This window comes from Nerophis ophidion, linkage group LG12, assembly GCF_033978795.1.
Source record: "Nerophis ophidion isolate RoL-2023_Sa linkage group LG12, RoL_Noph_v1.0, whole genome shotgun sequence".
Lineage (NCBI taxonomy): Eukaryota > Metazoa > Chordata > Actinopteri > Syngnathiformes > Syngnathidae > Nerophis > Nerophis ophidion.
This window is the reverse complement of record NC_084622.1, coordinates 19,443,263-19,456,583: the sequence shown is the minus strand read 5'-3', so window position 1 is coordinate 19,456,583 and position 13,321 is coordinate 19,443,263. Positions and strand designations below refer to the sequence as shown.

General features: G+C 43.9%; 1 protein-coding gene across 3 annotated transcripts in view; it reads right to left on the bottom strand.

Moving 5' to 3' along the window:
• Positions 1-667: 667 nt before the first annotated feature.
• Positions 668-13,321, bottom strand: part of LOC133563091 (caldesmon-like) — a 79,304-nt gene continuing 66,650 nt past the window's right edge. For all 3 annotated transcript variants that reach the window (XM_061917023.1, XM_061917022.1, XM_061917024.1), the window contains one exon: positions 668-1,086. The gene's annotated coding sequence lies outside the window, so the exon portion shown is untranslated. The remainder of the gene's footprint in view (positions 1,087-13,321) is intronic.

Here is a 13,321-nt window from a genome sequence, read left to right as displayed (position 1 = left end):
CACCGTCATCTTTCGGGAATGTAAACAAGGAAAACAACATCTGTGTTTACATCAATACACCGCTTCCCACCTACATCTTTCTTCTTTGACGTCTCAATTCTTAATTGAACCAATTGCAAAAGATTCAGCAACACATGTTCAGAATACTGTGTAATTATGCGATGAAAAGAGACGACTTATAGCTGTGAGTGGTGCTGGGATAAAATGTCCTCTACAATGTGTGACGTCACGCACACACGTCATCATACCGCGACGTTTTAGCATGATACTTCCGCGCGAAATGAAAAATTGCAATTTAATAAACTAAAGCGGCCGTATTGGCATGTGTTGCAATGTTAATATTTCATCATTGATATATAAACTATCAGACTGCGTGGTCGCTAGTAGTGGCTTTTAGTAGGCTTTTAAGCGCTCAGGAATGGTCAACGAAAATTTCAAGTACAGTAACTAAAAGCTGCTATTATAAGAAGAAGAATCTGAAGAAAAGAAAAGTGCTTAAATGAATGTTACTAAAAAGTGCATGAAGTTAAAGGTGGATATTCCTGAGGAAGACAAGACAGTGAAATAAATGTAATTGAGCACTATTTTGTATGTTTAGGAGTGATGATGTGGATATGTGAAAAAGGCATACAGTATTGTTATGGTAATTATAACTCCAGTGATACAGTAACAGTTTAATGATAGTTTATTGAGTGTTTTGCTGAAAATAGAGGTGAAGATAAAGTAAAATACATTGACTTGATAATACAAAGTGACAAAAGATGTGGGAAATTAAGTGATTTGTGGATTTGTAATTTCTGTTAATAAGTTCTGATGAGAGCGAGCAGTCTGTGAACAATTGAGACGTGTGTGTGTGCTTTTTCCTCCTGTTTAACAGGACATTATTATCTGACTGCTTGTCCTGCCTACCTGGGACCTGCAACATTATTATTATTAAATCACCGAGTGTGCGGCCATAAAAGCAGAAAAGCTAACACAAAAGTGGGACATTTCAGCTCCAATTGGCCTTTAAAACATGCGAGGTGAAGATCTGAAGCCTGCTGGACGTCTTCATCCTGGTCATGTGACCTCACGGAGCTGGCCAGGCTAGAGAGCGAATAGAAAGAGAGAGACAGGTCAGTATATGATGCATGTGTTGTGTGACTGGAAGGTGTAACTCTGCCGTTTGCCCTTTACGACATTCCTCAACCTTTCTATTTCAGATAAATGCCGAGCGCCTGAAGCACAGAGTATTTAAACTTGAGGCCGTGGCTCCAAAACTGTCGTCTGAAGTTAGCAAATTAGCTCCAAAAAATCCACTGCCGAAGCCGGTAAAGCTTTTTTATCGTTAACAGCAAGTGAATAATCTCGGGGGTCTTAGTGTAAGCCTGCAAGCCCCCCAGCTGGGAGGTGACAACCTAAGCAGCTGCACTGCGGCATGTGCCGGGGGGCCCGGGTGGCGACAACACCACAACACCCCCGTCACGCCCAGAGAGAGCGCCAAGGTTCTTTATACTTGGAAACAAGGTCAAGGTGACCACTTGTTGTTTAAATACAGAAACACACCGACCGTGGGTTTGATTCCCAGCCCCTCAACAAGACCGAGACCACCTTGAATAAAACATTTTTAATGTGAGGGCCTCTGAATAAAAATCCCAGATTATCACTGTTGCAAATGTTCCAACAACCGCAGGCCTGACTCCTTGAGTCCATGAACACAAATCACCTCCAATCAAAAACATTGGCAGCGGCGGCTGTAGGCAACCTCCTGTTGATATGAAGGTCACGTGTGTGACATTTGTCGTACTGTTGTCGACAACATCAGCAGCATGAACGCTGACTCAGCAGGACAAGATGCACTTTGTCAGCGCACGCTGGGAAATGATGTGGTGGCAGCTCACATGTATAACTAGTCAAGTAAGAAATTATGTGGCAGTACACATGTGTAACTAGTCAAGTTAGAAATTATGTGGCAGTACACATGTGTAACTAGTCAAGTAAGAAATAATGTGGTGGCAGCACACATGTGTAACTAGTCAAGTAAGAAATAATGTGGTGGCAGCACACATGTGTAACTAGTCAAGTAAGAAATGATGTGGTGGCAGCGCACATGTGTAACTAGTCAAGTAAGAAATGATGTGGTGGCAGCGCACATGTGTAACTAGTCAAGTAAGAAATTATGTGGTGGCAGCGCATGTGTAACTAGTCAAGTAAGAAATGATGTGGTGGCAGCGCACATGTGTAACTAGTCAAGTAAGAAATGATGTGGTGGCAGCGCACATGTGTAACTAGTCAAGTAAGAAATGATGTGGTGGCAGCGCACGTGTAACTAGTCAAGTAAGAAATGATGTGGTGGCAGCGCACATGTGTAACTAGTCAAGTAAGAAATGATGTGGTGATAGCGCACATGTGTAACTAGTCAAGTAAGAAATGATGTGGTGGCAGCGCACATGTGTAACTAGTCAAGTAAGAAATGATGTGGTGGCAGCGCACGTGCAACTAGTCAAGTAAGAAATTATGTGGTGGCAGCGCACGTGTGTAACTAGTCAAATAAGAAATGATGTGGTGGCAGCGCACATGTGCAACTAGTCAAGTAAGAAATGATGTGGTGGCAGCGCACATGTGCAACTAGTCAAGTAAGAAATGATGTGGTGGCAGCGCACGTGCAGCTAGTCAAGTAAGAAATTATGTGGTGGCAGCGCACGTGTGTAACTAGTCAAGTAAGAAATGATGTGGTGGCAGCGCACGTGTAACTAGTCAAGTAAGAAATGATGTGGTGGCAGCGCACATGTGTAACTAGTCAAGTAAGAAATTATGTGGTGGCAGCGCATGTGTAACTAGTCAAGTAAGAAATGATGTGGTGGCAGCGCACATGTGTAACTAGTCAAGTAAGAAATGATGTGGTGGCAGCGCACATGTGTAACTAGTCAAGTAAGAAATGATGTGGTGGCAGCGCACGTGTAACTAGTCAAGTAAGAAATGATGTGGTGGCAGCGCACATGTGTAACTAGTCAAGTAAGAAATGATGTGGTGATAGCGCACATGTGTAACTAGTCAAGTAAGAAATGATGTGGTGGCAGCGCACGTGCAACTAGTCAAGTAAGAAATGATGTGGTGGCAGCGCACGTGCAACTAGTCAAGTAAGAAATTATGTGGTGGCAGCGCACATGTGTAACTAGTCAAGTAAGAAATGATGTGGTGGCAGCGCACATGTGTAACTAGTCAAGTAAGAAATGATGTGGTGGCAGCGCACATGTGTAACTAGTCAAGTAAGAAATGATGTGGTGGCAGCGCACATGTGTAACTAGTCAAGTAAGAAATGATGTGGTGGCAGCGCACATGTGTAACTAGTCAAGTAAGAAATGATGTGGTGGCAGCGCACATGTGTAACTAGTCAAGTAAGAAATGATGTGGTGGCAGCGCACATGTGTAACTAGTCAAGTAAGAAATGATGTGGTGGCAGCGCACATGTGTAACTAGTCAAGTAAGAAATGATGTGGTGGCAGCGCACGTGTAACTAGTCAAGTAAGAAATGATGTGGTGGCAGCGCACATGTGTAACTAGTCAAGTAAGAAATGATGTGGTGATAGCGCACATGTGTAACTAGTCAAGTAAGAAATGATGTGGTGGCAGCGCACGTGCAACTAGTCAAGTAAGAAATAATGTGGTGGCAGCGCACGTGCAACTAGTCAAGTAAGAAATGATGTGGTGGCAGCGCACATGTGTAACTAGTCAAGTAAGAAATGATGTGGTGGCAGCGCACATGTGTAACTAGTCAAGTAAGAAATGATGTGGTGGCAGCGCACATGTGTAACTAGTCAAGTAAGAAATGATGTGGTGGCAGCGCACGTGTAACTAGTCAAGTAAGAAATGATGTGGTGGCAGCGCACGTGTGTAACTAGTCAAGTAAGAAATGATGTGGTGGCAGCGCACGTGTAACTAGTCAAGTAAGAAATGATGTGGTGGCAGCGCACGTGTAACTAGTCAAGTAAGAAAAGATGTGGTGGCAGCGCACGTGTGTAACTAGTCAAGTAAGAAATGATGTGGTGGCAGCGCACGTGTGTAACTAGTCAAGTAAGAAATTATGTGGTGGCAGCGCACGTGTAACTAGTCAAGTAAAAAATGATGTGGTGGCAGCGCACGTGTGTAACTAGTCAAGTAAGAAATGATGTGGTGGCAGCGCACATGTGTAACTAGTCAAGTAAGAAATGATGTGGTGGCAGCGCACATGTGTAACTAGTCAAGTAAGAAATGATGTGGTGGCAGCGCACATGTGTAATTAGTCAAGTAAGAAATGATGTGGTGGCAGCGCACATGTGTAACTAGTCAAGTAAGAAATGATGTGGTGGCAGCGCACATGTGTAACTAGTCAAGTAAGAAATGATGTGGTGGCAGCGCACGTGTAACTAGTCAAGTAAGAAATGATGTGGTGGCAGCGCACATGTGTAACTAGTCAAGTAAGAAATGTGGTGATAGCGCACATGTGTAACTAGTCAAGTAAGAAATGATGTGGTGGCAGCGCACGTGCAACTAGTCAAGTAAGAAATGATGTGGTGGCAGCGCACGTGCAACTAGTCAAGTAAGAAATGATGTGGTGGCAGCGCACATGTGTAACTAGTCAAGTAAGAAATGATGTGGTGGCAGCGCACATGTGTAACTAGTCAAGTAAGAAATGATGTGGTGGCAGCGCACATGTGTAACTAGTCAAGTAAGAAATGATGTGGTGGCAGCGCACATGTGTAACTAGTCAAGTAAGAAATGATGTGGTGGCAGCGCACGTGTAACTAGTCAAGTAAGAAATGATGTGGTGGCAGCGCACGTGTGTAACTAGTCAAGTAAGAAATGATGTGGTGGCAGCGCACGTGTAACTAGTCAAGTAAGAAATGATGTGGTGGCAGCGCACGTGTAACTAGTCAAGTAAGAAAAGATGTGGTGGCAGCGCACGTGTGTAACTAGTCAAGTAAGAAATGATGTGGTGGCAGCGCACGTGTGTAACTAGTCAAGTAAGAAATTATGTGGTGGCAGCGCACGTGTAACTAGTCAAGTAAGAAATGATGTGGTGGCAGCGCACGTGTGTAACTAGTCAAGTAAGAAATGATGTGGTGGCAGCGCACGTGTAACTAGTCAAGTAAGAAATGATGTGGTGGCAGCGCACGTGTAACTAGTCAAGTAAGAAATTATGTGGTGGCAGCGCACGTGTAACTAGTCAAGTAAGAAATGATGTGGTGGCAGCGCACGTGTGTAACTAGTCAAGTAAGAAATTATGTGGTGGCAGCGCATGTGTAACTAGTCAAGTAAGAAATTATGTGGTGGCAGCGCACGTGTAACTAGTCAAATAAGAAATTATGTGGTGGCAGCGCACATGTGTAACTAGTCAAGTAAGAAATGATGTGGTGGGAGCGCACATGTGTAACTAGTCAAGTAAGAAATGAAGTGTTGGCAGCACATGTGTAACTAGTCAAGTAAGAAATTATGTGGTGGCAGCGCACGTGTAACTAGTCAAGTAAGAAATTGTGTGGTGGCAGCGCACATGTGTAACTAGTCAAGTAAGAAATTGTGTGGTGGCAGCGCACATGTGTAACTAGTCAAGTAAGAAATAATGTGGTGGGAGCGCACATGTGTAACTAGTCAAGTAAGAAATGATGTGGTGGCAGCGCACATGTGTAACTAGTCAAGTAAGAAATGATGTGGTGGCAGCGCACATGTGTAACTAGTCAAGTAAGAAATGATGTGGTGGCAGCGCACGTGTAACTAGTCAAGTAAGAAATGATGTGGTGGCAGCGCACATGTGTAACTAGTCAAGTAAGAAATTATGTGGTGGCAGCGCACATGTGTAACTAGTCAAGTAAGAAATTATGTGGTGGCAGCGCACATGTGTAACTAGTCAAGTAAGAAATGATGTGGTGGCAGCGCACGTGTAACTAGTCAAGTAAGAAATGATGTGGTGGCAGCGCACATGTGTAACTAGTCAAGTAAGAAATGATGTGGTGATAGCGCACATGTGTAACTAGTCAAGTAAGAAATGATGTGGTGGCAGCGCACGTGCAACTAGTCAAGTAAGAAATGATGTGGTGGCAGCGCACGTGCAACTAGTCAAGTAAGAAATGATGTGGTGGCAGCGCACATGTGTAACTAGTCAAGTAAGAAATGATGTGGTGGCAGCGCACATGTGTAAATAGTCAAGTAAGAAATGATGTGGTGGCAGCGCACATGTGTAACTAGTCAAGTAAGAAATGATGTGGTGGCAGCGCACATGTGTAACTAGTCAAGTAAGAAATGATGTGGTGGCAGCGCACATGTGTAACTAGTCAAGTAAGAAATGATGTGGTGGCAGCGCACATGTGTGACTAGTCAAGTAAGAAATTATGTGGTGGCAGCGCACATGTGTAACTAGTCAAGTAAGAAATGATGTGGTGGCAGCGCACGTGTAACTAGTCAAGTAAGAAATGATGTGGTGGCAGCGCACGTGTGTAACTAGTCAAGTAAGAAATGATGTGGTGGCAGCGCACGTGTAACTAGTCAAGTAAGAAATGATGTGGTGGCAGCGCACATGTGTAACTAGTCAAGTAACAAATGATGTGGTGATAGCGCACATGTGTAACTAGTCAAGTAAGAAATGATGTGGTGGCAGCGCACGTGCAACTAGTCAAGTAAGAAATGATGTGGTGGCAGCGCACGTGCAACTAGTCAAGTAAGAAATTATGTGGTGGCAGCGCACATGTGTAACTAGTCAAGTAAGAAATGATGTGGTGGCAGCGCACATGTGTAACTAGTCAAGTAAGAAATGATGTGGTGGCAGCGCACATGTGTAACTAGTCAAGTAAGAAATGATGTGGTGGCAGCGCACATGTGTAACTAGTCAAGTAAGAAATGATGTGGTGGCAGCGCACGTGTAACTAGTCAAGTAAGAAATGATGTGGTGGCAGCGCACGTGTGTAACTAGTCAAGTAAGAAATGATGTGGTGGCAGCGCACGTGTAACTAGTCAAGTAAGAAATGATGTGGTGGCAGCGCACGTGTAACTAGTCAAGTAAGAAATGATGTGGTGGCAGCGCACATGTGTAACTAGTCAAGTAAGAAATGATGTGGTGGCAGCGCACGTGTGTAACTAGTCAAGTAAGAAATTATGTGGTGGCAGCGCACGTGTAACTAGTCAAGTAAAAAATGATGTGGTGGCAGCGCACGTGTAACTAGTCAAGTAAGAAATGATGTGGTGGCAGCGCACGTGTGTAACTACTCAAGTAAGAAATGATGTGGTGGCAGCGCACGTGTAACTAGTCAAGTAAGAAATGATGTGGTGGCAGCGCACGTGTAACTAGTCAAGTAGGAAATGATGTGGTGGCAGCGCACATGTGTAACTAGTCAAATAAGAAATGATGTGGTGGGAGCGCACATGTGTAACTAGTCAAGTAAGAAATGAAGTGTTGGCAGCACATGTGTAACTAGTCAAGTAAGAAATTATGTGGTGGCAGCGCACGTGTAACTAGTCAAGTAAGAAATTGTGTGGTGGCAGCGCACATGTGTAACTAGTCAAGTAAGAAATTGTGTGGTGGCAGCGCACATGTGTAACTAGTCAAGTAAGAAATAATGTGGTGGGAGCGCACATGTGTAACTAGTCAAGTAAGAAATGATGTGGTGGCAGCGCACATGTGTAACTAGTCAAGTAAGAAATTATGTGTTGGCAGCGCACGTGTAACTAGTCAAGTAAGAAATGATGTGGTGGCAGCGCACGTGTAACTAGTCAAGTAAGAAATTATGTGGTGGCATCGCACATGTAACTAGTCAAGTAAGAAATTATGTGGTGGCAGCGCACATGTGTAACTAGTCAAGTAAGAAATGATGTGGTGGCAGCGCACGTGTAACTAGTCAAGTAAGAAATTATGTGGTGGCAGCGCACATGTGTAACTAGTCAAGTAAGAAATTATGTGGTGGCAGCGCACATGTCTAACTAGTCAAGTAAGAAATGATGTGGTGGGAGCGCACATGTGTAACTAGTCAAGTAAGAAATGAAGTGTTGGCAGCACATGTGTAACTAGTCAAGTAAGAAATTATGTGGTGGCAGCGCACGTGTAACTAGTCAAGCAAGAAATTATTTGGTGGCAGCGCACATGTGTAACTAGTCAAGTAAGAAATGATGTGGTGGGAGCGCACATGTGTAACTAGTCAAGTAAGAAATGATGTGGTGGCAGCGCACATGTGTAACTAGTCGAGTAAGAAATGATGTGTTGGCAGCGCATGTCTAACTAGTCAAGTAAGAAATTATGTGGTGGCAGCGCACGTGTAACTAGTCAAGTAAGAAATTATGTGGTGGCAGCGCACATGTGTAACTAGTCAGGTAAGAAATGATGTGGTGGCAGCGCACATGTGTAACTAGTCAAGTAAGAAATTATGTGGTGGCAGCGCACATGTGTAACTAGCCAAGTAAGAAATGATGTGGTGGCAGCGCACATGTGTAACTAGTCAAGTAAGAAATTATGTGGTGGCAGCGCACATGCGTAACTAGTCAGGTAAGAAATGATGTGGTGGCAGCGCACATGTGTAACTAGTCAGGTAAGAAATGATGTGGTGGCAGCGCACATGTGTAACTAGTCAAGTAAGAAATGATGTGGTGGCAGCGCACATGTGTAACTAGTCAGGTAAGAAATGATGTGGTGGCAGCGCACATGTGTAACTAGTCAGGTAAGAAATGATGTGGTGGCAGCGCACATGTGTAACTAGTCAGGTAAGAAATGATGTGGTGGCAGCGCACATGTGTAACTAGTCAAGTAAGAAATGATGTGGTGGCAGCGCACATGTGTAACTAGTCAAGTAAGAAATGATGTGGTGGCAGCGCACATGTGTAACTAGTCAAGTAAGAAATTATGTGGTGGCAGCGCACGTGTAACTGGTCAAGTAAGAAATTATGTGGTGGCAGCGCACATGTGTAACTAGTCAAGTAAGAAATTATGTGGTGGGAGCGCACATGTGTAACTAGTCAAGTAAGAAATTATGTGGTGGGAGCGCACATGTGTAACTAGTCAAGTAAGAAATGATGTGTTGGCAGCGCATGTGTAACTAGTCAAGTATGAAATTATGTGGTGGCAGCGCACGTGTAACTAGTCAAGTAAGAAATGATGTGGTGGCAGCGCACATGTGTAACTAGTCAAGTAAGAAATGATGTGGTGGCAGCGCACATGTGTAACTAGTCAAGTAAGAAATGATGTGGTGGCAGCGCACGTGTAACTAGTCAAGTAAGAAATGATGTGGTGGCAGCGCACATGTGTAACTAGTCAAGTAAGAAATTATGTGGTGGCAGCGCACATGTGTAACTAGTCAGGTAAGAAATTATGTGGTGGCAGCGCACGTGTAACTAGTCAAGTAAGAAATTATGTGGTGGCAGCGCACATGTGTAACTAGTCAAGTAAGAAATGATGTGGTGGCAGCGCACATGTGTAACTAGTCAAGTAAGAAATTATGTGGTGGCAGCGCACATGTGTAACTAGTCAAGTAAGAAATGATGTGGTGGCAGCGCACATGTGTAACTAGTCAAGTAAGAAATGATGTGGTGGCAGCGCACATGTGTAACTAGTCGAGTAAGAAATGATGTGTTGGCAGCGCATGTCTAACTAGTCAAGTAAGAAATTATGTGGTGGCAGCGCACGTGTAACTAGTCAAGTAAGAAATTATGTGGTGGCATCGCACATGTAACTAGTCAAGTAAGAAATTATGTGGTGGCAGCGCACATGTGTAACTAGTCAGGTAAGAAATGATGTGGTGGCAGCGCACATGTGTAACTAGTCAAGTAAGAAATTATGTGGTGGCAGCGCACATGTGTAACTAGTCAAGTAAGAAATGATGTGGTGGCAGCGCACATGTGTAACTAGTCAAGTAAGAAATTATGTGGTGGCAGCGCACGTGTAACTGGTCAAGTAAGAAATTATGTGGTGGCAGCGCACATGTGTAACTAGTCAAGTAAGAAATTATGTGGTGGGAGCGCACATGTGTAACTAGTCAAGTAAGAAATTATGTGGTGGGAGCGCACATGTGTAACTAGTCAAGTAAGAAATGATGTGTTGGCAGCGCATGTGTAACTAGTCAAGTATGAAATTATGTGGTGGCAGCGCACGTGTAACTAGTCAAGTAAGAAATGATGTGGTGGCAGCGCACATGTGTAACTAGTCAAGTAAGAAATGATGTGGTGGCAGCGCACATGTGTAACTAGTCAAGTAAGAAATGATGTGGTGGCAGCGCACGTGTAACTAGTCAAGTAAGAAATGATGTGGTGGCAGCGCACATGTGTAACTAGTCAAGTAAGAAATTATGTGGTGGCAGCGCACATGTGTAACTAGTCAGGTAAGAAATTATGTGGTGGCAGCGCACGTGTAACTAGTCAAGTAAGAAATTATGTGGTGGCAGCGCACATGTGTAACTAGTCAAGTAAGAAATGATGTGGTGGCAGCGCACATGTGTAACTAGTCAAGTAAGAAATTATGTGGTGGCAGCGCAATTGTGTAACTAGTCAAGTAAGAAATGATGTGGTGGCAGCGCACATGTGTAACTAGTCAAGTAAGAAATTATGTGGTGGCAGCGCACGTGTAACTGGTCAAGTAAGAAATTATGTGGTGGCAGCGCACATGTGTAACTAGTCAAGTAAGAAATTATGTGGTGGGAGCGCACATGTGTAACTAGTCAAGTAAGAAATGATGTGTTGGCAGCGCATGTGTAACTAGTCAAGTATGAAATTATGTGGTGAAAGCGCACGTGTAACTAGTCAAGTAAGAAATGATGTGGTGGCAGCGCACATGTGTAACTAGTCAAGTAAGAAATGATGTGGTGGCAGCGCACATGTGTAACTAGTCAAGTAAGAAATGATGTGGTGGCAGCGCACGTGTAACTAGTCAAGTAAGAAATGATGTGGTGGCAGCGCACAAGTGTAACTAGTCAAGTAAGAAATTATGTGGTGGCAGCGCACATGTGTAACTAGTCAGGTAAGAAATTATGTGGTGGCAGCGCACGTGTAACTAGTCAAGTAAGAAATTACGTGGTGGCAGCGCACATGTGTAACTAGTCAAGTAAGAAATGATGTGGTGGCAGCGCACACGTGTAACTAGTCAAGTAAGAAATGATGTGGTGGCAGCGCACACGTGTAACTAGTCAAGTAAGAAATTATGTGGTGGCATCGCACATGTAACTAGTCAAGTAGGGAAATGATGTGGTGGGAGCGCACATGTGTAACTAGTCAAGTAAGAAATGATGTGGTGGGAGCGCACATGTGTAACTAGTCAAGTAAGAAATGAAGTGTTGGCAGCACATGTGTAACTAGTCAAGTAAGAAATTATGTGGTGGCAGCGCACGTGTAACTAGTCAAGTAAGAAATTATTTGGTGGCAGCGCACATGTGTAACTAGTCAAGTAAGAAATGATGTGGTGGGAGCGCACATGTGTAACTAGTCAAGTAAGAAATGATGTGGTGGCAGCGCACATGTGTAACTAGTCAAGTAAGAAATGATGTGTTGGCAGCGCATGTGTAACTAGTCAAGTAAGAAATTATGTGGTGGCAGCGCACGTGTAACTAGTCAAGTAAGAAATTATGTGGTGGCATCGCACATGTAACTAGTCAAGTAAGAAATGATGTGGTGGCAGCGCACATGTGTAACTAGTCAGGTAAGAAATGATGTGGTGGCAGCGCACATGTGTAACTAGTCAAGTAAGAAATAATGTGGTGGCAGCGCACATGTGTAACTAGTCAAGTAAGAAATGATGTGTTGGCAGCGCATGTCTAACTAGTCAAGTAAGAAATTATGTGGTGGCAGCGCACGTGTAACTAGTCAAGTAAGAAATTATGTGGTGGCATCGCACATGTAACTAGTCAAGTAAGAAATGATGTGGTGGCAGCGCACATGTGTAACTAGTCAGGTAAGAAATGATGTGGTGGCAGCGCGCATGTGTAACTAGTCAAGTAAGAAATGATGTGGTGGCAGCGCACGTGTAACTAGTCAAGTAAGAAATGATGTGGTGGCAGCGCACGTGTGTAACTAGTCAAGTAAGAAATGATGTGGTGGCAGCGCACGTGTAACTAGTCAAGTAAGAAATTATGTGGTGGCAGCGCACATGTGTAACTAGTCAAGTAAGAAATGATGTGGTGGCAGCGCACATGTGTAACTAGTCAAGTAAGAAATGATGTGGTGGCAGCGCACGTGCAACTAGTCAAGTAAGAAATTATGTGGTGGCAGCGCACATGTGTAACTAGTCAAGTAAGAAATGATGTGGTGGCAGCGCACATGTGTAACTAGTCAAGTAAGAAATGATCTGGTGGCAGCGCACATGTGTAACTAGTCAAGTAAGAAATGATGTGGTGGCAGCGCACATGTGTAACTAGTCAAGTAAGAAATGATGTGGTGGCAGCGCACGTGTAACTAGTCAAGTAAGAAATGATGTGGTGGCAGCGCACGTGTGTAACTAGTCAAGTAAGAAATGATGTGGTGGCAGCGCACGTGTAACTAGTCAAGTAAGAAATTATGTGGTGGCAGCGCACGTGTAACTAGTCAAGTAAGAAATGATGTGGTGGCAGCGCACATGTGTAACTAGTCAAGTAAGAAATGATGTGGTGGCAGCGCACGTGTAACTAGTCAAGTAAGAAATGATGTGGTGGCAGCGCACATGTGTAACTAGTCAAGTAAGAAATGATGTGGTGGCAGCGCACGTGTGTAACTAGTCAAGTAAGAAATGATGTGGTGGCAGCGCACACGTGTAACTAGTCAAGTAAGAAATTATGTGGTGGCAGCGCACGTGTAACTAGTCAAGTAAGAAATGATGTGGTGGCAGCGCACATGTGTAACTAGTCAAGTAAGAAATGATGTGGTGGCAGCGCACGTGTGTAACTAGTCAAGTAAGAAATTATGTGGTGGCAGCGCACGTGTAACTAGTCAAGTAAGAAATGATGTGGTGGCAGCGCACGTGTAACTAGTCAAGTAAGAAATGATGTGGTGGCAGCGCACATGTGTAACTAGTCAAGTAAGAAATGATGTGGTGGGAGCGCACATGTGTAACTAGTCAAGTAAGAAATGAAGTGTTGGCAGCACATGTGTAACTAGTCAAGTAAGAAATTATGTGGTGGCAGCGCACGTGTAACTAGTCAAGTAAGAAATTGTGTGGTGGCAGCGCACATGTGTAACTAGTGAAGTAAGAAATTGTGTGGTGGCAGCGCACATGTGTAACTAGTCAAGTAAGAAATAATGTGGTGGGAGCGCACATGTGTAACTAGTCAAGTAAGAAATGATGTGGTGGCAGCGCACATGTGTAACTAGTCAAGTAAGAAATTATGTGTTGGCAGCGCACGTGTAACTAGTCAAGTAAGAAATGATG